Below are 7,918 nucleotides of genomic sequence, written 5' to 3'. Positions count from 1 at the left end.
TATAAGGGATATTCAATAAGATTAAGTGCTGATTTCTCACCAGAAACCATGAATGCCAGAAGACAGTGATCTGATATATTTACTTTTTTTTTTTTTTTAAAGATTTATTTATTTATTTAATTTCCCCCCCTCCCCTGGTTGTCTGTTCTTGGTGTCTTTTTGCTGCGTCTTGTTTCTTTGTCCGCTTCTGTTGTCGTCAGCGGCACGGGAAGTGTGGGCGGCGCCATTCCTGGGCAGGCTGCTCTTTCTTTTCACGCTGGGCGGCTTTCCTCACGGGCGCACTCCTTGCGCGTGGGGCTCCCCTACGCGGGGGTCACCCTTGCGTGGCACGGCACTCCTTGCGCGCATCAGCACTGCGCATGGCCAGCTCCACACGGGTCAAGGAGGCCCGGGGTTTGAACCGCGGACCTCCCATATGGTAGACGGACGCCCTAACCACTGGGCCAAAGTCCGTTTCCCGATCTGATATATTTAAGACACTACAAGAGAAAAAATTCCAGTCAAGGATCTTATATCTAGCGAGACTGTCCTTCAAAAGTGAGGGCGAGATTAGAATATTCATAGATAAACAGAAACTGAGAAAATTTCTAACCAAGAGGCCATATTTTCAGGAAATACTAAAGGGTGTGCTAGAGCCTGAAAAGAATAGACAGGAGAGACAGGCCTGGAAGAGAGTCTAGAAATGAAGTTTATGTCAATAAAAGTGTCAAAAGTGTAGTGAAAATACAATATGACATATAAAACTCAAATAGTCAGGAATAAGTTAAGCAATGATGTAAAGCACTTGTATTCAGAAAACTGCAATTCAATGTTAAAAGAAATTTTAAAAAAGACCTAAATAATTGGAAGAACATTCCGTGCCCATGGATTGGAAGACTAAATACCATAAAGATGTCAATTCTACTCAAATTGATATATAGATTCAATGAAATCACAATAAAAATTCCACCGGCATTTAAAAAAAAATGAAAACACAGTTATCAAATTTCTTTGGAAGAGTAAGCAGTCCTGAATAGCCAGAAGCATCATAAAAGGAAAAGCAAAGCCTCATCTCCAGACTTTAAATCATATTACCTAGCTACAGTGGTAAAAACAGCATGGTACTGCCCTAAAGACAGACACATAGACCAATGGAATCAAATTGATGGTTCAGAAACAGACCCTCAAGTGGTTTTTGACTAGCCTGTCAAACCCACACAGCTAGGGCACAACAGTCCATTCAACAAATCATGCTAGAACTGGATATCCATAGTTGAAAGAAGGAAGGAGGACCCCCATCTCATACCTTATCCAAAAAGTTAACTCAAAATGGGTCAAAAACCTAAAAATAAAAGCAAGAACCAGAAAGCTTCTAGAAGAAATTATAGGAAAATATCTTCAAGTCCTTGCAGTAGGTGGTGGATTCTTAAAGGAGATAAGAGGAGGACTGAGTGGACTACTGAGGTTTAGTGTATGTAGAAGTTTTAATTAGCTTTACTGTAAGCTTTACTGGAGTGTGGAAATGTATAGAGTGGATGGCAACAAATAATAACAGCTATTTTATTGTGGGCGTGCCCCTGGGCCGTTAGCTAGACGGCTTTCGCCTCGGTGAGGCGAACTTCTCAAACAGGTTGTGAGTGACGACGGGGCCCTGGTATCACACAGCCAGGTTAAACACACAGTAACCCCCCGGAGACGCAGGCTCGTGGCGCAGGTCTGGTTTACTGGGGAAGTGTTACAGCTTATATAGGCAGGGGTGGGGGCTTGAGGTGATGTGTCAATTATAGACAGGCTAAGGGGATTGGGATAATATGAAGCAGCTACTTGATGGGATGAGGTAGTTTTGAAGTTGGCGCATGCGGGCTTCTCTGGCGGGAAGCTGGCTAGGAAGAAGGGAGGTGCCTTTTGTGATAGCCATTGTGTATGCTTAGCGGCTATTCTGGCTACATGTTGTTTGCCAGCAAGCTTACCAACAATACCTCCATTTCTGTTTTATTTCAAGACTGCAATAACTGTGCCTGTCTTAGGTTGTTCTCCCTTGAGAATCTTACCCATCTTTGGTTACCAGTTACGAGTCATTTATGCCACGCAGTTGCGCCTGTCTTAGGTTGCCTCCCTAAGGTCTTACCCATTCTGGCTGCCAACTAGCTTCGTGGCTGGAGGGAAGGTGGCTGTGCGCTAGCTACACGGCTACACGGCAGTGGTGGCTTCAGTTTCTTCTTGCGCGAGTGTTTGGTACTGGTGGAGCTGCCTGGAGTAAATAGTGAGGGCAGAAATGTTTTCTATTCGCCTCCGCAACCACTTGAAAAGATAAGGTGCTATGGTGAAGAAAATAACGATTAGTATAAGAGGACTAATTAATATAAGAGGACTAATCAGGGGGATGAACCACACTGTGATGGGAGAAGAAAACCAATTGAGAAAGGGATTGGCACTGTTTTGATTGGTATATACGTTTTTACATAGATTATTAAGTTTTTAAATATTTTGTTCTACAACTCCAGATTCATTAACATAGTAACAGCATTCTTTTTGGAGGAATAAACATGTTCTTCCTTTTTCAGCTGTGAGTAGATCTAAGGCCCTACTGTTATGTAAGGCTACTTGGGCGAGGGATGTTAGTTGCTGCTGCAGAGAGTCAAGAGACTGCACACTGGATTCTAGGCTAATTTGTCATTGTTGTTCAAAGTATTGCAAGCTGATGAGGCCATGACCAAGAGCACCACCTGCTGTGGCAGCTGTAGCGACTGAACCTGTGAGGCTAATTTTTTACCAATATAGGGAGGAAGGCAGCTCTCTTTGACACAGATGGGGATAGTAAAATTTTTAGTTTGCCTTCTCCATAGTATGTTAGTTGTGGGGTAATGGCTACTAGGATGCAAGGCCTCATTTTTATAGAATAGAGCATTTTTGGGTTATAGTTAATTTTCCGACAATCATAAGTAGGATTCTTGGTTATGATTAAATTGTAAGAGGGAAACAAAGTCACAATAAACTGAGTCTTACTATTTTTGAAGATAATTATGGCCTGATTTTTAACCTACATACAGGAAGGATGGTTACTAATGCATAAGGGTTGATAATCAAATGGTAATATGAGATTATCGATTCTTTGTCTTTCTTTAAAGGGTTTAATTGGCAATCGATTATTAATTGGTTTAGGGAATATATGGGTTTTATTCAGATATATATGAAAGAATGGATTTTTCCAGGTTAACACTCTAAGTAATGGGGGTTAGGCATATAGGCCTAATAAGTGTAATTACTGGCAGCTTCCTTATTACTTATGATCACCATCATCAGAAGGTGTAGAAGACCCCATCTCTTCATTCTGGGGTTTAATCCTATTCGCAGGTAACTAAATTTGTTCTCCATTTTCTGAAATGATAAGAACATAGCCTCACCCCCTTACTTTAATCCTGCCTTTTTTCCCATTCATTGCTTAAAATATCTTTCTAGAATATTGGTTGATCTTCATTTCCTGTGTTTACTGTAGATGTTTGACATTTTCCAGAGTGACATTCCGCAGGTGTTAATGAATTATAAACATTAAGAAAATGTAAATAAATAAAGCTTTTGCTAATTAATCTTTTGGTGTTATAATACCATTATCTCCCCCTTTTTGTTTTAAAAGCATAGTTTTAGGGTATGATGGCTGCATTCAACTATGGCTTGACCTGTAGGATTATAAGGAATATTAGCAACATATTGAATACCATATTTTAAAAGGAAAGATTCAAAGGATTTACTAATGTAAGAAGGTGTATTATTAATTTTTAGAGGGCATCCCATTACAGCAAAAGCAGACTATAGATGTGAACGAACATGATGCAACTGTTCCTTACTTTGAGCAGTAGTCTACATAAAATGAGAATAAGTGTTAATATAAACATGAACATATTGTAGTTTACTAAAGGATGGTATGTGAGTAACACCCATCTGCCATAATTGATTAGGAGTCAGGCCTCTGGGATTAGTTTCAGCCTGAAAAGGCACCGCTGTTAGTGGTCCACAAGTAGGACAAGTGCGAATAATTTCTTGTGCCTGTAGTCTTGTTAACTTTTGATATTTATTCCATAGGCCTTTAGCATTAGTGTGAGTTAGAGCATGGTAATCACAAGCACTTTGTAAACACCCTACTAATAAATCAGCTCGAGCATTATTTGCTGTCATAGGACTAGGCAAAGAGGTATGAGAGCGTATGTGAGTAATGTAAATAGGATGCTGTTTTAACCTGATGAGATGTTGCAAGTTAGTGAAAAGTTGAGATAACTCATCAGTAGCAAAGATATGAGCTGTTTTAATAGGCTTGACAGTAAGACATACATATTTAGAGTCAGAGACAATGTTCAAGGGCTCTTAAAACATTTGTAAAACCTTAATGACTGCTGAAAGCTCTGTGCATTGAGCAGATGAATGAGTTTGCTAAACCCATTCTTTTTGAGAAGTAATGTATGCTGCTTTTTTATTACTATTACTATCAGTAAATACTGTATAAGATGGTTGGGCTATGCACATAGCCTTGAAAAGCACTGCAAAAGCTTATTGTTGGGTTTTTTACAGATAGAGGAATGCAGCTGGCTTGATTTGTCTAAGAAGACACTAAAGAAAGTCTTAGCAAGTTTTAAAACAAAGTGATAGCGATACAGCTGGACTTTAACTTTTTGCAACAAACTAGCAGTGTTTGGGATTGCTGCATACTAGTGTTGCTACTTTAATCTATGATAAGAGGTTGTTTCTGTGACACATACTCTTTTATAATAATTGAAACTATAAATAACCACATTGTACTTCTCTTTAATATTATGCTGAAATATTGGTAACTTTATAAACTTTTAAGCATTCATAGGAACCTTTTTTTCATACGACTTTAATTAATAGAGGGTTTAAGGAAAGAAAAACTTGTTAATTTTATAACACTTTAAAACACCTTTTATTTAACTTATAACATATTAAATGAATTCAATTATTACTTTAATTTTTCTTTCAAGGTAAAAGAACAAATCTCTTATAATTAGTTTAGAATAAAAGGCTACTGTTCAGGATTAGGTTTTGAGAAAGCAGTTTTGAACATTATGTTCCTTTAAAAGAGATAAAACTTTCCTTTCTTGGAACACCGAGGAAATGATGAGCACAAGAAGCACAAGAAGCTATTTTGATAAAATAGACTTTCTTTGTATACTGATTATTGAGGATAAAAACTTGTACTAAAACAGATTGATTTGAGAGGACTTGAGAAAGAACAAAATTTTAAACTTTGCATTAGCATAGTACTTGATACTAAAGCCTGTAAAATTTTATAGATAGACCCATTAAATTTTATTTAACTTTAACTATAAAAATTCCTTTTCCACCAACCTTCTGCACTTTCAGTATTCACTCAGGTTTTGTCCCACACTCTACTCTTTCCAATAATCAATCATTTTATCTTAGGACAAAATTATCTTCTGTTTCTTTAACAATAAAAACACATTCCATATAGCTTACATACAAAGTTATCAAGCAAACTTCTTATAACATAAAACCATGAACACTAAACAAGCTTATTAAAATAATGAACTTTTCTTTAAATACTTAGTAGCATGCAATATCAGAAACAGTTTTCTAGAAGCAAGTTGTGAAGGGAGGCTGGCTGCAGCCAAGCTTTTTTGTTATAAAATTACTTTTTATTATTATTAATTCAGGTTTGTTTAAGCACTTTAATTTAAACAATGCTTTATAAAACTTCTTATAATTATTTATAACCATATAGACTATAATTATATTATTTTAAGACAAATTTTACCTTTACAGAACACATTTTTTACTTAAAGTTACCACAATACTTTCTATAACTTGCCACATGCATTTAAGTTCCAAGAGTTTATGAAAATTAGCCATCCTAACTTTAGGACAAAACACACCTTTTTGCAAAAACTTATTAAATTTCAGTTAGCATTTTCACAAACTTTTAACCAAATATTCATTTAAGTTTTACATCCTTCATATTATCCTGTGAAGAAAAATAAGTTATTTATTTCAATCTAGGAAAGAACAACTTTTTATAAAAAGGCTTATAGTAATTTTGTTAATCAAGACTTATGATTTTTATCATTGTAGAGATTTTGTTAACATTTAAACTTAAGTATTAATATAAGCACTTATTTAATTTTTGGCCATTTGAATAGAGTTCTTTTATAAATATTTATTAATTTATATTACCATCTGGAGGTATCAAAATATGCACTGACATTGAATGAACAGACAAACACAGAACAATCACAACACAGTAACAGAAACATACAGTTTACAATGAACTCATAATTCTTACTTTCTTGGTATAGCTGCTTTTAAGCTCTCCATCATATGACATTTTGAATATCACTTCTTAAGATTTCTTCTGGAATCCATGTTGCCTGTAACATGCAAACTTGTGCTTGGAAACATTGTTATTAGTTTAGTTATGGTTAAACATTGTTCAAAGTGGGGGGAGGGGACAGCTAGCCTGAACTTTTGGAAGGGTTTATTGCTCCTCACCTTTTAAAGCACTTGGGGGAATGACTGTTATTCCATTAGTAATGTTGTGGGTACCTACACTTTTGGCTTCATCATAATAGAGAGCTTTCTAGGTAATAAAATGTTCGGGGGTTAAAATAGGAAGGGCTAGATTTTCCTCATCAGTAGGTGTATTGTGAGCATGAGAAATGCTGTTTAATAACATGTGAGCACAGGGGCTATTAAGACTATGTTTTTGAACGGCTTTAGGAAGGTGAGCGATGGTTTCATGATGCCAAGGATCCTAAAAGGGAGGAGAATCTCATTGTGGTAATTTACTGGAAAGCAGTGAGGAGGAGTGAATGGGTGGTGATTAAGGACAATTGCAGTAAGTGGAGCTGAAAGAGGAGGTGTAGAGGCGCAGCAGTGAGAGTTAGTAAGCGGAGCTGAAAAGGGAGGTGTAGAGGCATGGCAGTGACAGAGTTAGGCTCCGGAGGTTTTAGCCAGTGTCCAGCGGGCGCCTGTAAGGCAGCCGTGAATAGCTTAAAGAGCGGGTATGAGACTAAGAGGGAAGGCTTTCCCTTCATGGACCTTGGCGGATTTGACTCACCTGAGCAATTTAGCCTGAGTGGCAGGATTCCATATTGCAGCAGTGGAAAGCCACGGGTTAAAATGGACAAGAAGGTCCAAATACTGATGGAGGTATTTTTTAGTGATTTTAAGGTGGCGGCTAGCTAATAGGGCATGTAACGCACGTGCTTCTAGTGCGTTCTCAGAAGAGGCTAAGTTCCCCATTCTGAGCTTCACTCACTGATACGAAGAAGATCGCTTTGGATCCTACTGGTTGCTGTCCGGACGAGGTGGGGGGTCCCTGTTCAGGCACCAGTTGTGGGCGTGCCCCTGGGGCTGTTAGCTAGACGGCTTTCATCTCGGTGAGGCGAACTTCTCGAACGGGTTGTGAGTGAGGACGGGGCCCCGGTATCACACAGCCAGGTTAAACACACAGTAACCCCCCGGAGACGCAGGCTCGTGGCGCAGGTCTAGTTTATTGGGGAAGGGGCACAGCTTATATAGGCAGGGGTGGGGGCTTGAGGTGACGTGTCAATTATAGATAGACTAAGGGGATTGGGATAATATGAAGCAGCTACTTGATTGGATGAGGTAGTTTTGAAGTTGGCGCATGCGGGCTTCTCTGGCGGGAAGCTGGCTAGGAAGAAGGGAGGTGCCTTTTGTGATAGCCATTGTGTATGCTTAGCGGCCACTCTAGCTACATGTTGTTTGCCAGCAAGCTCACCAACATTTTATAAATGAGGATGTGACTGAAAATGATAGTCTAGGGATGTAAATGCCACTTGACAGAATGCTAGAGAATGATCTAGGAACTGAATAGCACAGTAAACCCAGAGGTGGATGAGAATTGTGGTTGATGGTTGTGGCAGTTTGATATAATTGATGAATTCCAAAA

This window comes from Dasypus novemcinctus, chromosome 14, assembly GCF_030445035.2.
Source record: "Dasypus novemcinctus isolate mDasNov1 chromosome 14, mDasNov1.1.hap2, whole genome shotgun sequence".
NCBI lineage: Eukaryota > Metazoa > Chordata > Mammalia > Cingulata > Dasypodidae > Dasypus > Dasypus novemcinctus.
The sequence above is the reverse complement of the archived record's forward strand: the minus strand, read 5'-3'. Positions refer to the sequence as shown.